The sequence below is a fragment of the Varanus komodoensis genome, unplaced genomic scaffold (genome assembly GCF_004798865.1).
Source record: "Varanus komodoensis strain SLA01 unplaced genomic scaffold, ASM479886v1 scaffold11, whole genome shotgun sequence".
Taxonomy (NCBI): domain Eukaryota; kingdom Metazoa; phylum Chordata; class Lepidosauria; order Squamata; family Varanidae; genus Varanus; species Varanus komodoensis.
The window spans coordinates 17384846-17405148 of record NW_025335317.1 but is presented as its reverse complement, the minus strand read 5'-3'; the positions used below and the strand labels follow the sequence as shown (position 1 = coordinate 17405148).

The following is a 20303-nucleotide window of genomic DNA, read 5'->3' as shown; positions in this document are numbered from 1 at the left end:
TGCTGTTCTTTTATTCTTGACCAGGTCTTTTTAATCATCGTTTTGTGGTCTTTTAATGCTCTTTTAAATTAATTTTTAAATCTTGCTAATATTCTTAACTATTTTATTGTTTTATACTTTGTTGTAAACAGCCCAGAGAGCTTTGGCTATAAGGTGGAATAGAGAGGATGATGATACAACATACTAATATCTGTCTGGGGTACGGTCTTGGAGAAGACGGTGCCAGTTCAACTCTGGATGCTTTTGGATGATGCAGACTATTCAGATACAGCTGAAGGGAACTAAGATGAGGAAGGGTGTTGCATGTTATTTGGGTATGTGAGACACTTGGCTGGAACTCCATGTGTGCCTTTTAGAAACATATGGAATGACTTTCCTTTCTCCTCCCTTCCTTGCCTGCGCCCTTTACAAAGTCCAGCAAAGCTGCTCTTGCACCTGGGAAAGCAGGTGTTGTAGTTCATTTCATGGTGGCTGCGAGGAAGGAGTTAGATCTTTATGCATCCTTTGCAAAGTTGTAGCAATGGCTTTGGGAAGGGGAATCCAAAGAATCCCATGCTTCAGGCAAGGCTTTCTGGATGTCAGAACAGAAAAGGCCCCCTCCTTAGTAGTCATCCTCATCATTACATTGGGGAGGGCCACCCAAGGAAAGGCCTGTGAAGATAATCTTAAAGCCTGGGTAGGTATATATTGAAGGAAATGATTCTTCAAGTAATCTGGCTGCAAGCCATTTAGGACATTGAAAATTAATACCATCACTTTGAGTTGGGCCTAGAAACTGGCTGGAAGCCTGGCAGAATTCATCCAGATTGACCAGTCCCTTTAACAATCCCACTGCCCTATTTTGGACCAGCAGAGGTTGCTGGACCATTTGGCAGCCCCATGTATAATAATCCAGATGATACATTACTAGAACATGAATAGCTGTAGTTATCTTCAAAGTCTGTCTGGATTAAAAGACTGGAGCAGCCTGGTTTTGATTAGCACAGAGCATGCTTCTCTGTTCAAGGCTAAGCCAGCTCTCTGTTTACATAAGGGTCCAATTTAGTGCAGAGTTCTTTTCCACAGTGAAACCTCAGGTCTGATCTTATTATTGGCAGTTAATTAATGTTCAAATTGCACTGAATCTATTACCATGTGCAAATTCAAGAAAGTAACAACAGGATATCAGAGTGGAACATTCATAGATATGGATTAATTTCTATTGTATTTTAATCTTTGCCTGCTTTCCATCACAAAAAAGATTTGTATTGTGGACCAAAGCAGTGGCAATTTTTAAAAAATCATACAACCATACTTTTTCTCACTTCTGGTATTTATTTTTGTATTAGCCTGCTTTTTTTCTCAAAAAGAACTCAAAGGAGACCTTATTGGAGACTAAATCATTTTGGGAAAATGTGACATCGTTTGTTTGTGGCTTCTGGTTTTTCTTGGTAACTTGCTCTCTGAAAAGCATTTCGTTTCTTACAGGATGGCCCTTCAGTTTAAGCTATGGCGGTGAAGGAAGAATGTGTACAGTCTGCATTGACACATGATTGGCTGATCCACCCTTTCTTTTTCATTTCTTGTTTTAATTTTGTCACTTCTAATTTTCTTGCACCTTCTAAAAAAGCATTCCCAGCACATGTGTTCCCACAGGGAAGACAAGATATGCTAATTGATAAGATCTTCATTAGGTCGGATGGTGAATATAGCTGCAAGTACAGGGAAATTAGTCATTCTGGGCTATAATTGCAATGCAGAAGGAACAATTTCTAGATCAAGCGCTGGGATCCATCACCATGTGGAATTCTCCATTCTGGACAGACACAAAGGAGAGCATATAAAACCCTACTTTTAGGACTTGTTATATTCCCAATTCATCACTGCTATTAATTGCTTCATAGAGTGTAAGAGCAAGACTGTATACTATGGGAAATGTGGGGCTGCCCCACTGAATGGAGCATCCTTATGCTGAGTTTTCCCCTTCCTCTCTGTGATGTGTAACAAAACTCACTCTGTCCTAACATCACAGCTTTGTGCATGTCCTGCCCTTGCCCAAGTGAATTGTGAGTCGTAAGCAGAGGTTATATAGTACTAACCGATTATTTTATGAGAAACATTGTAAGTTGCTTATCTTCCAGCCAAATATCTTAAATCTCATAGTTAATATTAGAAAGCTGAAGTCAGCTGGGAGCAAAAAGGGAAGTATGAAAAGGTGCCCAGAGACTCCCAGTGTTTTCATCTAACAATGGATCATTTATGAGTTTTAATTCTGCCTCCTTTTCAAGGCAGCAAGTATGTACATGAAGGGTTTTGATCCATTGCTAAAAGAAGTAGCAGAGGTCAAGAAAAAGAAAAGAACTATACAAATTATCTTATGAAGATGATTATTAGGGAGATTAATAAGAGGAAGAACAAGGAAGAGCCTCGCAGCACTTTAAAACTAACAAATTTATTCTGGTCTAAGCTTTTGTCGCCACTGTTACTTCTTCAGATGTGTGAAATGCCACTTCAGTTTGACAGATTTATATACATATGCTGGGAGGTGAGGTGGAGCAGGTGGGAAAAATGTATATTGTGTTATTAGAGAGAACTGAAATTTTAAAACTTTGGACAGTGATAATTAATTGAACAGTAACAGCTGCTATTACAAACATTGTTGGATGAGAACAGACATCACTGCAATGGCGAGCCGTTCAGCATATGTAGCATGATTTTTAAAACAATGTTCTCATTCAAACCACAGGAAGTAAAACCGAATCACTTGATAAATTATACTTCAGCAATTTAATATTTAAGGTTAATATTTCATGCCTCTGATGATGTGGATGCTGTTCAAGAATGTGTAAGCAGAATAGATTTGTTAGTTTTTTATGTGCCGGAAGACTTTGTTGTTTTTGTTTTGTTGCCCCTCTGGAAATTAATAAGAGAAAAAATATATTTAAGAAGATCTCTGTTAACGTACATTTCGTCTTGCTGCATCTCATTGCCTAGAGTTGGACAACCTGCAGCCTACAAGTCCCATGATTCTTCACTGTGGGCCAGTTGGCTAGGGCTAATAGGGTGGTAAGCCAAAACATGTGGAGGACCATGCGTTGCCTTCCTCTGCAGTAGCCCAACCTCAAATGGACCTGACTTTTCCTTTATCTCATCATCTCCTGGGATGTCCAGGCTCTGCCTTTGTCAAGAGGATGGGAAGTGTATAACCGCTCTCATGTGTGACAGCTGCAAAGTGCAGCGAACGAATACCAAAAGATATAGCAAATCACAGGACTGGAGCATTACAGGTGACATATCTGTGTTGTTTTATTTATCAGGCTTACCCAAAACTGTATTTATGAAAGGTGTAGAACAACAGGAGCCAGAATTGGAACTTTGCTTCTATATTTCAGTTCCAGCTTCAGATCTAGAACTTCAAATGTGTATCACGCACAGCCCTCTTTCTAGCAGCCTGTTGCTATAGTCATGGCACTCTTATGTGATGTGTTCTGTGCTTCCCTTTGGGAATTCCCAAAGTGGGAAGCCACGTTTCCATCTGTGAACATGATGTTGCAACTCATATCTACTTGTTCTTTAAGTTGCAAATGCTGGAGGAGCAGTAGCTATTCTCACAAATATGGTGTTTTGTTTCTTGTGGACCAAACTCTAATCAGGCTAGGGTAAGTTGAAGGGAGACTAAATATGAGATGGATTAAATCCATAAAGGAAGCAGCAGCTTTGAACTCAGAAAAGCTAAGTAGGGCTGTGAAGGACAGGACTTTTTGGAGGGCTTTCATTCATGGGTTTGCCATAAGTTGGAGATAACTTGACAGCACTAAACAACAAGCACTAAACAACAAGCTTTTCAATTACAACATTTTCTTCCAGCTTCTCTCCATTAGAATTTAAAAGTTACTTTAAAGTCACATGTTCAGAGTAGCTGTACTACTTATTTTTATATGTCAGCACCCCTTGAATGGAAGGTGAAACCTATTTAGTAAAAGCTAATGCTGGGAACAATAGATGGCAAAAGAAGAAGGGGCGGCAGAGGATGAGGTGGCTGGATGGAGTCGCTGAAGCAGTCGGTCTGAGCTTAAGTGGACTCTGGGGGATGGTGGAGGACAGGGAGGCCTGGAGGAATATTGTCCATGGGGTCGCGATGGATCGGACACGACAATGGGCATATAATAAGGAATTCCTTAGCACTGCAAATTAGGTGGGGGCAACCCACCTGGTACCTTGAAACTTACTGAAAGTATACCTTTTTCCATAGGCATCCCCCAGGAAGGAAATACTTGTCTTGAATTAAACTACCTTGCACATTGCTTAGAAATTTTCTTGATATACATGATTCATACGTGTTCAATAAATATGTAACTATTTCTATGCACTGCTTGTCTGGTGGGAAGTTGCCAGGAGTCTTTACAAGCCTTGGGGGCAAAAACTAAGTTATAAACATTTATTTTATTATTTATTTATTTATTTTTCAATTTATATCCTGCCTTTTTCCTACAAAGGGCTCATGGCAGCTTACATCTCCTCCATCTTATCCCAACAACTCTGTGAGGTAGGTTGGGCTGAGAGTCTGTGACTGGCCCAAAGTCACCCAGTTGGCTCCATGGCTGAGCAGGGACTAGAACCCAGATTGCCTGAGTCCCAGTCCCATGCTCTTAACCACTATACCACACCGGCTCTCTAACCACACTGGTTATATGCTTATAATCAGATTAGCGCAGAGATATGTTGAATATCTTTATTGGGGCACCAAATCAGGCTCACAGGCAGGACTAAATTCCTCAGTCCCAGATACCCAGTTCTTTGTGCAGGAACATCTTAGCACTTGCATGAGAAGAAACCCAGACCTGTTGTCTTTGATGTTCTCTTAACAGGATATCAGTTAAAACTTTCTCCTCTATTTTAGAATCATTTATGTGTCTCATGGCCCATCCAAGAGGATTAGTTTTTGGAAGATGACCCTGGAGCCCTCTGAGCCAAATACTGTAGAAGACCTACCTGTGTTCGGGGACCTAGAAGTTGATCAGGGAGATTTTGAGCTGTCGGGGAGACAGCAGTCAACTCTTCTACTCACAAGGTAGTTAGCCTTTTCTTGTACTCAAGGGCAGAAGCCTAGCAAACACTTTAATCCAGAGTGTGCAGGTAACTAAAGTATCTGGACTAGCCAGCTGCCAGCTGTAAAAGTGCCCAACTGAGGAATAAGGACATTTGCTGGGTAAAGGTGTACTTGCAGATGAGAATTTACAAGTAGACCTTTCCTAAAGTGGTACTAATGGCCTGTACTTATGCTCAAACAGAAGGCTCAAACTTAAAAGCCCTCAACCATATAGCCACAAAGTGCTAGAAAACTCTGCATGAGCTCCTGGACTTAGGCCTTGAGTTCTCCTGATAACCTAGCTCTGCTCTGAAACAGCCTCTGTTAAGACTGCCTGCCGACACTGCCATTGGCAGTGACCCTGACTAATTCCCTGGAGTTCTTACCTGCACCATGGCAAGCAGATCAATATGGCTGAAGGTGGCTTTGGACAAAGAATAGCTACATTATTTCTTGGTGCCCTGTCTGCAAGCAGGCTATGGCCAAGGTTAAGGGAGGCTTTGTAATAAAAGAATGATATGGCTCACAATAATGTATCAGCTTTATTTAACAGAATGAATGCCTTCCCCCAACTGTATGACCCATTTTGGTAGATAAATTCCCCATTACTCATGTTGGAATGTCTCCAAGACGCTAAACACCCCTTAGCCCCAGAGGAAGAGATTTTCAATGCCGTGCGATTTCAATGCACATGTGTAGTTATGACCTCAGTTTGACACCTAATTGGAAAAAATACGGCTGGAATGTGACATATTTGCAGAAACACAGTCATATATTGAAGACACTAATTGTAAAAACTGCATGCAGCAGCACCAGAAATGTGGATCATCAGGTTAGGCATATGTAGTTCCATGTAATCAGTACTTTACTGTAGCAATGGCAAATATAGAAACATTTTGGAAGAATGAAAAAAGGAATGCTTCTTCCCAATACTGTATCCCACATTTTCAGAAATTGGCATTCATTCCAAAAAATAATCAGCCCTAAAATCAGGAACACAACTGTATATATTTTGGTGACTTTAAGATGTTTGCAAAGAAGGTCGCAAGTTTTACAACAGGGAAGGCTATCATTCTACCTTTCAGTGCTCAGTTCCCTCAGGGAGGAGTTAACTTGTTAGGGGCCACATGGATTGAGGTCATGGAGGGAAGAGGTAGAGTCATTCTCCCTTCACAACCTCCCTTCGCAAAGACAAATGTAAATACACACACACTTCAGTCTCCTGACAGCTCCCATTTCTTTTCAGGCCACAAAGAAGGAATGAAAGGCCTGCCACAGAGGTCTCTAATGACTGTAATCATACAGTGGACAGGTACATCTGATACAGGAAGTCATGGGGAAATCTTACTGTGGTGGGTCTATTGTGTCATCTGGATCCAGTTCCAGAGTTCCTGCAGGGTAGGATTAGTGTTCTGAAACCACAGAGAGAATCATCAATCTATTCTAAGATTTTCATGCTTCTCTAGTCTTCCAGATTCAGGATTACCATTTTACCTTGTTGGTATGGAAACACCATCAAGTCTTCTGACAAGAATGGCTGCAGAAGTGGCCCCTTCTGGCCTCTGAACGCTTCTGTCCCCAGCACCTTAGCAACAAACATGTCATTGCTCTCTTTATTCCTATTAGCTGAGCACTGTGTCTGTTTCACTGTTTACTTTTGGAAACAGGGAGACAGTGTAAAAATACAGAGAGAAGGGGAAATCACAGCAAAACTGTATATTTTAATTTAATAAAAATCTCTGTGGGAGCTGGAACAACCGGGAAGCACTGCAGAGAAGCAGGTACACTCAGGAGGGGGAAGGAGAGGGAACCAGTTTAGTCTGGCCCTAGGGCATCATCTGAAAGCACATGAGTCAGCCACTTTGCCGAAGCCAAGCAGGTCAGTTCCCAGTTCTGGTCAGCTTGATTGGGAACCCCATGTAACCAACTTGAGCACCACAATGTAAGAAGGGTTGGACATAAATGCTGCTGCCAATGAATAAAACTGGGTGGAAAGCACCTGGGTAGGGGTTGGCAGGAGTTGTGTGTGGGTGGCATGTATGAGAGAAAGCAGAAGTTAGCATTTCTGACTTGCACACCCATTTTTTTTTTTTCAGTTCAGACCAGGCCCTACTCTGGGTTTTATTATTTAAAACTTTTATATGCCGTCCCTTATGCATGACATCTCGGGAAGCGTTCTATGGGATTGTGGCAGATCCAGGGTTAAACAGACAGTTCTGCAGACATCCCGCCTAGCCCTATATTCTGTTGTCAGAGGCTTTGGGAAAGTTTGTGCATTAAGAAACTGACACTCCGAAAAGAAATGGAAGTGAAAGGCATGTTGGAAGCTATGTAAAGGGATTTGCATATTTTACATCTTTTTTTTCATTTCCTTAAATGGACATCATAGAACCAGGGAAACCAAAGAGCAGCCATCACAACTGCACGTTCTCTTCGAATAGTTAAGTACGCAGTTGCAGCTCTAAGTGAGGCTTTTAAAGTACACAAATGGTTTCAGGGCTCTTTCTGTGCCCATCACTACAAATGTACTGCAAGCAGAGTTTCAGAAATCAGGTACCAGTCTGGCTCAGAGCTCTTGATCATTCCTGTCTTTCAATGGGCTACTTTATGTACTGAGAGCCAGAGAAGTTAACTGAAACTGCTCAGCTGGGAATTGACTCAGCGTTCAGAATCTGAAATGAAATAGCTTCTTGTCAGTGCTCTGGTTGCCGCTCTTAAATGAATGTTTCTTTAAGCCAGCCTTCTCCAACCTTCTCTCTTCTCCAGAGATCCTCAGAAAATAAATAAATAAATAAATCTGGTGCCCTCCAGATGTGTGGGAGTACAAATCCCAACACCCCTCACCTGGCAGGACTGATGGGGATACTGGGAATTGTTATACATCTCATCTGCTGGATGCTAGGTTGGGGAAGGCTGCTTTAAGCAGTCGTTTATTACACTTACCAGTATTCATACATTTACTGTAAGCAGGAAGGATGCTCATTTATAGTGTGTACAAAAAGGCAAAGTGTTTCAGCTGATGAATCACTTTTCAGACAGCCATCAGTGAGAACCTGCTGGGGGATGCGGCAATGCGGCAATCAGACTCTTTTCCTAACCCATATGCACTCGGTGTAAGGTCTGAAAACAATGCCTACATGAGCAATTGACTGAATAAGATGGATGCTGTAGACCGACACAACTAGTGGGCACCAGGTTGGTCATGAACTGGGAAAGCTCCTTACCGACATTCCATGGATGTGCATTTGGAGAGGGGGAGTGTCATCACGGTGGTCAAACTGGGCTTTTGATCATTCAGGAAACCCTTCTGTGTATACAGTTGGACACAGGGGGATGCTTTCAGACCTTACAATTAATGTGCATAGATTGAGCGTAGAGGGAAACACCATCATCATTCCCAGCTGCATTCATTGTCTAGAACAGTGGTTTTCAACCTTTCTACAATTGGGGTCCAGCAAAAACAGGAAAACCACCTCGGGGACCACAGAGCCAAAAACAAAAAGCATCCTACGCATAATACAGTACTCTGGGTATTAATTGCCAAAGACAACACCAGAAGAAAAAAAAAAATTCTCAAACAACCAGAAATCGAGTGACAAAAATGCCAACCAAAGAACAAAATTCCAAAATCAGCATGGTATGGCTCCCAGCCAGCTCCTACTGAGCTGTGTCTCCCCTCCCTGACCCCCCCCCCACGAATGTTATGCCAACCAAGGAAGAGGTGATGGAGCACTGCCAACCCCTGTGCAGGTCCACAGCAAGCAGGATGTCCCCCGCCCCCCAATGGAGCAGCAGGAAATCTCCTGCAGTCTGGTGCTGGCCTGTGGACCGGTGGTTGAAAACCACTGATCTAGAAAGGGTGAGCCAAATCCTGCAAATCAACAAGAGCAGAATCGTTTTGGTTTGTTGCGTCTCCCCCAGTGCCCACATTATCTTCTTCTCCATCACTGTGGGAATTCCAAGCATGCATTTCTATGTAACAGAAGTGCCCAAAATATCTCCAGACTGGTGCAAAAATAGTAAAGAGTTAAGTATATTTGTGGTAAATGGATTCAATAAATAGAAAGGGAACCTATCCATTTTGATTTGATTCACTGAACTTTATGGAAACTATTATGCTAGCTAAGGTATTTGCACTTACTGTAAAGCTGTTCAAGTCTATGATGCTAATAGCATAAAAAGAAGGTAGCAAATCCTTGCGGATCACTTGATACTTAACTGTCTGTTCTGAAAACATAAACCTTGAACTAGTGGTTTGAAAAATACTGTTCACAGTTTTCTCAGAGGTTGGGATGATATGTTTTGAATGCTGCTACATTCAGATACACATGCAGAAGCTGGGCTTCCTTGTTCTGGTCATTGACTCATAAACCACATATTAGGTTGACACCTTTGGGGAATACAGGGTACAGTCAAAAGCATTGTGATCCAAATTGTGCTTGAATTTTGTGGGGAAAGGGAGTGTCTTTTGGCAAGTCTCTGGGTTTCAGTAAAGAATTATAAAGTGTCTCTAAATTTAGAGTAAGCCAAATAAATTCACTTCCCAGGTCTGCATTTCTCTACTCACTATTGTGACTTCAGTGGAGGTATTGTTGATTTACATTTGGCTTGTTCACACATAAAATATTCCATATGCATGTCAATCCCATTTTGAATATGCAAGCTCCAATCGAGGTGCACAAAGATTAGTTTGTGAGGTGTGATCCCAGATGCTGTGAATCAATTGTGAGTTAAATAGCCCACAGTAACCTATCAGTAGTTCTTAAATTAACCATGTGTTGTTTAGTCCATGATTACTTAGAGTTCTGGTTTGCATGATCCCTACAGCTTACCATGGCGTGCTTAAGCCACAGTGCTGTATATGCCAGTGTGTGTTTCCATGTATCAGGTAGGGTTTTTAAAAAAACATTCAAGCAATAACTTTCTGTGTCATCCAAGTCCAGGTGGTGGGGGATGTGCAAGAATTAAACAACCCTCACATAGCCCTAAAAAATGCCAAATGTTATGTGAAGGGTTTTTTTAACCTTTCAAACAACCTCTGGGTTTGGACAACATGACAAGCTGTGACCCTAGTTTGAATATTCATACTAGCTTTGCAGCTCAACTTATCCTGATCATGTGAATCATGTGTAGGAGTTCACGCATCAAAAAATAACCTCTGATTTAGTCAGAGGCTGCATATTCAGAATGGCAACATGCAGCCTTCGGATTATGAGTTAACTAACCACAATTTGCCACCATAATGTACAAATTGAGTCATAGATTTTATGAAATCTTCTTTCATAACAGATTCTTAGGCGATAATCCATAGCAACAGCTTGTTTAGAAAGAGTCATCTCCTCTCCCCAGATGGACAGAAGATGTTGGATTTGTTTACTTCCTCTCATGATGCCTTGATATGTTCTCTCAAGCACCAGTTGCATCTGTTCTGAGAAGCAAAGCCAAATCCTGGTCTGTTACAACTCAATTTTATGACTTACCTTATGGCTGTACCTGAACTGTGACTTATTCCTACATCCAGAGCATGTGTATGACCCACCCAAAGTGATCATTTCCATGTTGTCACTCAAGGATGGGCAAATAGATTTTGTCTGTACGGATGGAGTCATGCAATTTCTGAACCAGCTCCTAAAGTGAGAGCTAATAATGGTTCCTTTGCCCACTGAACAATAGCCATCAGTGCTCTTTTCTATGCCCTAGCTTTTGAGTGGGGCTGATTTAATAGGTTATTCATCACTAATCCATCTTTAGTCAATAAAAGCAATAAAACAAGTTGAACCTGCAACAGGAAACTTGTAATTAAAGGTACAAGAGTGTGTTAAAGACTCAAAATCACTTTACTTGTTCACATGGGATAGCTTGTTACTGTAATTTCATTTTATTGGAGGGATCATCACAAACCAAATCTGTTCTCACAGAATACACTGGATTACAACAATCTGTCCTTGGCAGTATCTGGATTCTCCATAAAAGAGGCTAAACAAAATGTCTAATGCAGATAAAACTGCTAGTGTGACTCCAGCCATACTAGGTTATTTCTGCAGGGATGCTTAAGCCCCCACTGGTTCCACAGAGTAAGTGGAATCCACTGTTTGTATAATGGAGGTTTAAGACTTCCCAGAGGAAGGCCTTGATAATTCTGTTGCATCCATCAGTTTCCTTCTGTAAGTGGATAACATGTTCTGCTTACAGAACAGAGATTTGGTGCTTCTGGGGGCAACTGGAAATGAGCAGAAACATTTGTTTCTAGATCAGTAAGTTATGTATGTATCACACAGATACAAACACCGGGAAGCCACATGTGCATAGTGTATAGTTGCTGTGTGCCCCTAAGGGTATGCAGTAAATAGCAACTTCAAGGACAAAAAATAGTCGCAAGAGAAATGAGTTTCATTAGAAAATGGCATGGGGCTGGATCAGGAACAGGTTCTGGACTGGGACCATGGCTACTTCCTTTTCAAAATAAAAGTGGCGAGTTAAGCATGCTTTTTAAAATAAAGCTCTCATGATGCAGCATGAAGTTTGGGCCCCAAATGGGGAAAATATGGCTCCAAGGGAAGTGTTCCTTTTCCTCTGTCTTTTCCTCTGTGTAGTTATGTTTCAGTTTTCTTGTAAACTCTCCATTTAATTTGATCAGGTTTCCCCAATGTGGTGCTTGTCAGATGTTTTGGACTGACCATTGGCCCCAGAGAGTTGTAGTTCCGATGCTGGAGGTTGTAGTTCAAAACATCTGGAAGGTATCAAGTTGGAGAACGCTGATCTCATTAAATGTGGGGTCTTCATGATACATAATATTTGGGGCAACTTGTATATGCAGTGTCATCTGAATATTCTTACAATACAGATGTCTCCCTGTCTTGCCCTGTCCCTCTGCCCAGTAAAATTTCAAGGGATGGAAAAACTTGTATTTAGTTTTGTTCAACCTAGTATAAACTACGCTTCCTCTTCATGTCATTTATTAGTGGGTGGCCAGTAAAATTCATTCAAGAGAAGCTCTCCCACTGACTTCAGTGAGGAGGATAGTAGACTAATCCACATAAAAACAGTAAATCTCTACTTTATGGATGTCTTGAAAATCTGCCCAGTTCAGAAGATTGTCCTGAAGGACAGCAATGGCTACAGGCAGTGGCAACTGTTGTCATGAGGGCAAACAGTGATTTTTAGAAGAATTAAAAACCACTTGAGTAAGCTTTTGCTTTCCATGCTGTACACACATACCTCCTTTGTCCTGTGGTTGCTTGCGACAGAGTTTTGTTATATCTACAAAATGTTTTTACAGGATCATGCCATAACAAGCAATTAAGACTACCAAATTCAAAAACAGAGACCAGTCATATATACTTTTAAATCCAGCGTTGGATTGATGGCCTTGCAGCTATTTTGGCCTATAACATTCATGATCCTTCACCATTAACTTTGCTGGCTAGGGCTGATGGGAGGTATAGAGCAAAACATCTGGAGGGTTACAGTTGACCACCTCTGCTTTAGATCACTGGATGCCAAAGGAGATAAAGTGCCCATGGTTCTTTTGCCTGTTACCTTTATAGCCTCATCTTCCACATTGCTTCTCTTCCCGGAGTCCTAATCAGTTACTACATGTTGCAGATAATAGGGCTAGGAAGAGAATGGGCAGGAAAAAGAGCAGCTGCCCTAAATGGTGCATGACTGTTCTCTGGTAACCCTAGAATCCACCTTTCAGATCCCTTTCAACACTAAACTCTAATTTCAAATCTCATTCAGTTCTTAAAAAAAATTATAGGAGCATCTGTGTAGATTCTTGTTCCTCAAGTACAGCTATGTTACAGCTAAAAGTACAGCTATGTAACATGTGGAGAGCCTCTTTCAGCATGAGGGATGAATTCAATTTCAGGGCAGCTCTTGGGCTGCATTCTGGGGTGGGGGGCAGGGAAGGGGCCAAAAATCAAAAAGCGGTATATTGAACCTTAAAGCTACCCATAGAACCCCAGAGGCCCACAGTCTTAGTTGTGTGAGGGCAAACACATGTGTAGAGCTTTGATTAAGTGGAGATTTGTATCTGTCTTTCCCTACACTGTTTTCTACATTCTTTCTTTACTGTTTTCCCTTCATAGCAGGAAGGATATATAGGAAGTTACAATAGCAAAAAGCAGTATACAGGCCAAAGCCTGCTTTTTGAATACAATAGCAAAAAGCAGGCTTTCAGGCCAAGTTCCAGAATTCCTTTGTTCAGTGCAACATCTGGCAAAGTTCCTCTGGCTCACATTCAAATAGTATTCTGGTTCATAATCAAGCAATAAAGAAATAATTTGTATCTGATCATACTATGTCAAAGTAATCATATCATATGAAGATCATCAGATAATGATACACTTACTTGGGTTTGCATTTACTGGGGAGAAAAAAAATCCCAAAGCAGATATTAAACATGAAGTTTGGCTATTTGATTTAGCAGTATTCTTGCTGGAGAACCTCTCTCTTAGCTGGTGATAGCTAGAATTTCATAATACCCAGATGACCTCACCTTCCATGTCATCTCCTAGAAAAACTCAGAATGAACCTACAGTTTTACTCCCTTAACAGCCTTAGTCCTTTAGGTGTCTCTGGAAGTACCATCATCATTTGACATTGGGTGGCTGCAGATTGAAGTGAGCATCTCATCTGAATGGGAGGAAAAACAAGCATCTCCTTGGCAAATACTTTTTTATGGGGGCCTTTGGATAAGATGTGGAGGCATGATTAGTCAGTATTCCATTTTAAGAATTATGGTGTCTGGCCATTTGGCTGCACTATTTCTGGTACTGTTTAGGATTTTATTAGCATTGAGTACTCCATCTTCCTTTTTATTCCCCCTTCAATCATTATGTTAGTTTGTCTAACATGATGATTTTATACTTGATGTTAGGAAGGGGGATTAGAATGAAGTGAAGTCTGTATTGCAGGGAGGGGAGGTTGACTTGGCACATTTTCTGCCTTTTTTGTGAAGTCAATACTTATTTTTTAATCTCTGGGATATTGACAAGGTCAATACTACCATTTAGTAGGGTGAAATGAAAGGACAACTTGTAGTCAATAGCTTAGTTTATTTTTATATTTGTAGCACCATGGAGGAAGTCGTTTTGATTTTCAGGTACCAGAATGTTCTGAAATTTAGCACACCTAATACCTGAGTACAAGGGATGAAAAATAATTAATTCAGTCTTCAGAGTTCCATGAATTTTCTGTTCAGGATTTTGAATCTTGTGTAAGCCACAAATCAATTTAGATTGCTTAACACAGCTTTCTTTTCTATGAGTTACAATATTTAAACATTCACTGGGATGCCATGGAACCCAAGGGAAGGTTCCTCTTGGTTGCTTACCCATGATGTTTCCCATCCTGCTGAGATAAAAGCCATTTTGAAGAGCATCCCCAAGCAAAGCTGCAAATGAAGGCTTCAGACCAGATTGCTTTGTGAGCCACTGCAGACTTTTAACCATCCTTAGAAAAGCTCATAAACAGAAATATAACTTTTAAGAGGAGGCATGTGGTGAGACAGAGGTCAATGACTTGCTTTACTATAAAACTCTTGTCTCAGAGCAACATGCTCCATTGCAAGCCAGCAGAGTTTTGCAATTGGGGTAATGATCAGTGCCAAACTACTCAAAGTCAGGCATCTTAATGTGTCTGGAGCTAGAGTAATTGAGAAAATGTTGGTACTTTCTTTGTGCAATGCTGCGTAATGCCCGACCCAAACACATACAGACTCCTTTCTTCCAATATGCAATGTACTGTAACCTCTGTGCTTAATCTGACATGCGAATTTTGATAATGTTAAACTTGTACAGGCAAATGACTACAGGAGTACATGAGATCTCAATGAAATGCAGTAAATTGAATGAGCAAAACTATTTTCCATTCAGCTGGAATTATAAGACTTCATACTCTTGATGGAATAGTTTGCTTTGCACAGTTATAGAAGTCGTATGAGATTCTGTCAAAAGTTTAAGGTAACTTCCATAAATGTGCTGTTCTTCTTTGGGGATCTGATATATGGACTGATGGCATATTTGCTGCTGATTTTTCTGATGGCTTTTTAAAAGTGACTTGCATGTCTTAGATACATTTTTGTTTGAGTCTGAATTCTGCATTGACTGTGTTTGGCTTTAAATTTTGGTTTTGTGGGCTTCCAAATTTCTCTCTTTTGTGGGAGAAAGGCTGGATATAAGCCCTTGCATGAATGTTTTTCCTTATCTTTGTTGAGATTTCTTAGCAATGAAGATCTGGTCACCAGTTCTAGTTTGAAAAGCGGAAGCAACAATGCCTTCCTTGTTGTCTCTGGATATTTTTATGTGTATCTTAAAGAAGTTTAGGAGTGCTGTGTGTGTGCATGCACATGCTTACATGTCTATTTGGAACTTGAAAATTTGCACCACATTTTTCTGGGTTGGGACACAGACAGCAGGAAGTTAGAGCAATGCAGAACATGGAAGCACACAACACTGAGCCATAAATGAGAAACATAACCATTCAGACTCAGTTACTTGGTAAATTACTCTCCTTTTATAGTAGCTGCATATCTGAGCTAGTGATGCAGGCAGGGAGAGAGTTTTGTCCTCAAACTCTTATCACAGCAAAAACTAAGAATGCCTTTTTGAGGCTAATGTTTTTTCTACTTAATTCTTTTCATTATAGTTTAGTGAAAAGTGACAGTTCTTTCCCAACCGTATTTGTTTGGAAATGTGTCCCAGTCAACTCAGGGAGGCTTACTTTTTTTAGGTAAATGTGCATATGATTGCAGGCTGAGTATATAATAAAAGTACTAAAATGGTTCTCACAAAGAGGCATGCATTTTGGTGTAGCTGCTCATTATGTCAAAACCAAACTGTAGTGTGGTGGAAAAACGGCCAGTTGTAATAAAGGCTCCAATTTGGAGTTTTATCCTTTTACCTGCCCCATTTCCTAAAATAAAAGGGAGAAAAAAAGGAAATGCTGTAAAATATGAACAGCAGTGGTGGGATCAGTTGTTTTTACTTCTTGTAGTCAAAAAGCAGAACAGAAGAGTGGTTCTACAAAGCCATAGTAGTGCTACAGAATTTGCAGGTTTGCAGAGTAGCAGCTTTGAGTTGAGTTGTTCCTTCCTCTTTGGAGGCAACAGTGTCATTCTCAAGTGCTGGGCCAGGGCCATAGGAAGCCACACCTGAACACAGGCCTGCAAGAGCATTTTATCCCCCCTGTTTGTTAGAGGAACTGGGAGGAAACCTAAGATTAATCACAGGTTAGGTTCAGTACACCATTTCAAAGTACAAGTAGTACCTTCCATATCTCCTCCTTCACAGACAATCAGCCAAGAATGGAGGTGGGTGGTTGGAGGGTGGAGTGGGTGAGGAGAGCCAAACTGGGAGAGCAGCATGAGGAAGAAGGGATGCCCCCCTCCCCAAATGCTAAAAGGGCCTCGTGAAAAGCTTCAGAAAACAGTTCAGGAGGCAAATTAAAGGATTTCTTTGTGGGGAGAATAGTGCAGGAGTAAAGGAATACCTCCCCCCCACCTCCCTTGCTTTTCGTCCCAGAACATATCAGCACAGATTCATAGCTGCCTTTTCTTAAGAAATAGAAGTGGCAAATCCTAATCATGTTTTTAAATAGTATGCTTAACATAATGTGTCATTTTGGCCCAGAGATGGAGTTGCAGGTTAGGGCCGAAATTACAGGCAGCAAAAGATTGTTAAGACTGTTGGCCTTCAAATCCAAAGATTTAATACTGCTTACATATCCCTCTTCCCTTCTGTAGTTTTAAGGGCTCAGTCCTAAGCAGGTTTAGGTAGAAACAAACCTACAACTCCCAGCATGCTGTTGGACCTTCAGAGAGAGTTGCAGGAATTTTTACATCACTGATGTATTTTAGAAAATATGTCTTTCTCTTGCTGAATTTTTATTTAGATCAATACGACTTTCCAACTCTAGCAAAATATGTTCCAGAACATTTTTTTCAATTGATCTTTAAATCTACTAAGCATATGGTATTCATAAGCGTTGCACATCTGGCTTAAGTATGCCGTCCACTTTCTGGGACTAAATATACGGCTTCCTGAGACTTTATGCATAAAATATTGGTTTAAAATTAAAAAATGAAGAATAAAGAATCTATTTATTGCATAAGTTCCTGGTTAGAAGTGCATAGGTTTCAATTATAGTCATATGATTTTGTACCAAAACCCAAAGGCAATCTCAGTGTCTTTAGGAGACGGGGACATGGTTATTAGTAAAATAGCACCTATGCCAAGGTTTGGTGAAAAAATATGCAGTGGTTCATAGACCCCTGTAGGAAAATTGAATATAGGCATGCTAAGGAAAGGGTTGTAATATCCATTCACAGTTGGATACATGTCATGCACAACTTCATTTACACAGCACAAACCTGGAAGCTGGAGATCTGCAGTGGTTTTCAGAGGTTTGGAAATGCTATGATAGAAGCATCATTAATTTCCTATGGTGTTCATTTTCATTTCTTCTGTTGCACTGTCAGCTCTGGTTAAGCAGGCTTTGCAGGTTTTTAGAGAATACAAAAACCTGAAAGTCCTGTCTATCTGAGGCAAAAAATAAGATGGGTATACATACTGCAAGCAGCTATCCTACTTTCAGTCTTCCAACTCCTGAGGGACAAAGTATTTCTTGAGCTTGAGACACCTGCTCTCAAATGCAGATATTCGCAATTTAATGCTAATGTGTCATTCAGAACATTGAAATCTTGATTTGTGTACATAAAAGAGGGCAGTTTTATTTAACTAGGGATAAGGGCAAAGACTTGTCCCTTTATGCCTTTTGCAGACAGATTTTTTGCAGTCAGAGGAACTATTCCATGGAAATGGGCATTCAAAATAGTTCTTACCCATGTTGGATTAATGGACAATAAAAAGCCAGTGTTTCTTTCTACTTGCCTTTTAAACTTTGGTTTGTCTTTTTTTATTTTATAGTTGTTACACACAACATATTATTAAGATTATTGAAACCTGGGTTTAAATATATAGCAACTTCCCCTGTGACATTCCCCTAGGATGGCATAAGAGCATCTGCAAGGTTTAAGTAGGAGTGATCCATAGGTAATTCCATTGGTACAAGTGTTAAAGGAAGTGGCAGCATCTGATAGTGGCAGCTTTACTTCATTTGTCTAGCTATCCCTAGTGAACTAACTTTAACAGCTGGAATGTCGAGCAACTACTGGAATGTCAAAACAAGGCCAGGTACTGAGCTCATTGTACTACTGATATGCTTTGTCAGTGCTTGTTCACATAGTTATGGGGCTGACAGTTAAGTTGCCCTTTGCTATCAGAAAGTTCTGTGCTAACTACTTAAAAATGGCATTCCTAAAATATAGCACTGTGTTGGATCTACACTTCGTCATACTGACATCAGTAAGCTAGCCCTAACCACCCAGAGAGCTGCAGCTGTTAGTTGGTATATAAATTAAATAAAAATAAGTTATTGATTACTTTCTAATCTCATTGATTCCAAAGAGTCTATTGTACGTATGACTAAGCTTGGGTCAAACCCACTTTCATGCAGTGTGCAAAACATCAAGGCCAATATAACAATATAAATTCCAGAACAGTTTGGATAAATAGAAAAGTTTTGGGAATCTCACTTTCTAGGAAGTTTGAAAGGATGGATTCCACTGCTGAGAAGACTGCTGGTCTCCTGGCCCAGTGTTGTAATACCTTAGCAGAGCAAGAAGTAAAAAGATGTTGGGAATTTGCCTTGAATAGGTTCGAGCTGGTGGTGTTTTAATGAAGTGTGATCAAACAGACTCTAACAAAAAAGGGGTGATTCCTGCTCTTAGTGGGATTCCCTTTTCAAGGCAGCCTTAACTGCAGGTCCACAGCCTCTCATTTGCAGATCAGAGTAATGCCTCTGGGCTTCTGCAAATAAACAGCTGGTGGGAGAGGCAAGTTGTGTTTGCATGTAGACAGATGCATGTCAGAGCTTGGAGCTTAGGAGTCTGAAAAGTGAAGGGATTCTGGTTGACGGGAAGTGCAGCAAGGGGTCTTTTTAGAAGATTTATTTTGGGAACAGAGAGATGTAAAGGGGCAGAGGTTGATGGATGCTCTCAGCAGCTGCTTCTCCTGGGCAGGATGGAGGGGTTACAAAGAGAATGAGGCCCCCTGCTTTTTCTAATTGTTCTCACTATTAGTTGGAACCTTGTTCATACAGCAAAATAGAATTGCCTTCAAGCCCTTGATGTAGACATCGGGTATCCATATGCGGAGATTCCCAGATGTTTCCTCAGTTGCGAAGGCAGCGCACTCAAAAGATTGCAAAGTATCATACATTGTCAGTGTGCATGAAACGGGAAATGTCCTGTTCATATTAACTGATTGAATCTTAGCTTCACTTCACTTCAGAGTGAAGCTCTAACTTCCAACTTCACTTCACTTTAGAGTAGAAGTATAGCTTATCGGGGAATCAGAGTTCCCAAATGAGGAGGTGCTTCCAGATACAGCCTTTTATTCCATCGTTCTATAATGCTGCTGTTTACTTTGCAGTCGTTTCATCTGTGTATATTTCTTCTCCCACTAAGAGAGGATTGAATTGCTAAAATGGGGATCTTGGCACTACCCTCTTTCAGTGCATCATTTCTTTTCCCCGTTACTGGTAATTTTCACTGGACAGCTTGGCAACTGTGCACATATTAGCCAGTTTTCAATTATGTTACCAACTGACCTTCACTCCTGTTGAATTCTGAAACTTAGAAGGACATTGACCAGGCAGGACTGCATAAATCAGACAGCTTGTATCTCTCTGAATGACCTACAATGAAAGCAGGGGTTAGCTAGTGGAGTGGCTGTCATCAGTGAGGTCGCAAAAAGTGACAAGGATTTTTTGCTGCACCCCAAAACCCACGATAGAATTGGTTTCCTGGGTTCAGATGATATAACAACCCATTGTGAGTCAAACAAGCCCTCAAACAAATCATGGGTTGACAGGGTGGTTTGTTTCCCCCAAATTAGTGAACCTGTGGGAAGTGGCCTTGATTTGGAGGATAAGTCATGCAAACTCAGCCATTCTGTAGCATTTGCAAGAGGTTGGAGGCGCTGCTATAGGAAGGATGGGGTGGGGAAGTCCATTTTCATCAGCAAAGTTGATCCAGTTTAAATATGTACTCAGTTGAACTCTGTGTGTGGTTGTTGCAAGCACCTATTGGAGGGCTTTCTCAGCGGTGGCGCCTAAGTTATGGAATGCGCTCCCCAGAGAGGTCCGCCTGGCACCATCGTTATTTGTTTTT

The 20303-nt window shown here is 40.9% G+C and overlaps 2 protein-coding genes across 4 annotated transcripts in view; one reads left to right on the top strand and one right to left on the bottom strand.

Moving 5' to 3' along the window:
* LOC123018417 (prosaposin) overlaps nucleotides 1–20303 on the bottom strand; it is a 131641-nt gene that overhangs the window by 93215 nt on the left and 18123 nt on the right. The gene's annotated exons all lie outside the window — the stretch shown is intronic.
* The window catches only part of CHST3 (carbohydrate sulfotransferase 3), a 46269-nt gene that overhangs the window by 18518 nt on the left and 7448 nt on the right, over nucleotides 1–20303 (top strand). The window contains exon 2 of one of the 2 annotated variants that reach the window (XM_044420497.1): nucleotides 4880–5050. The exons of the other annotated variant lie outside the window; for it this stretch is intronic. The gene's annotated coding sequence lies outside the window, so the exon portion shown is untranslated. The remainder of the gene's footprint in view (nucleotides 1–4879; nucleotides 5051–20303) is intronic. 2 annotated transcript variants of the gene reach the window in all.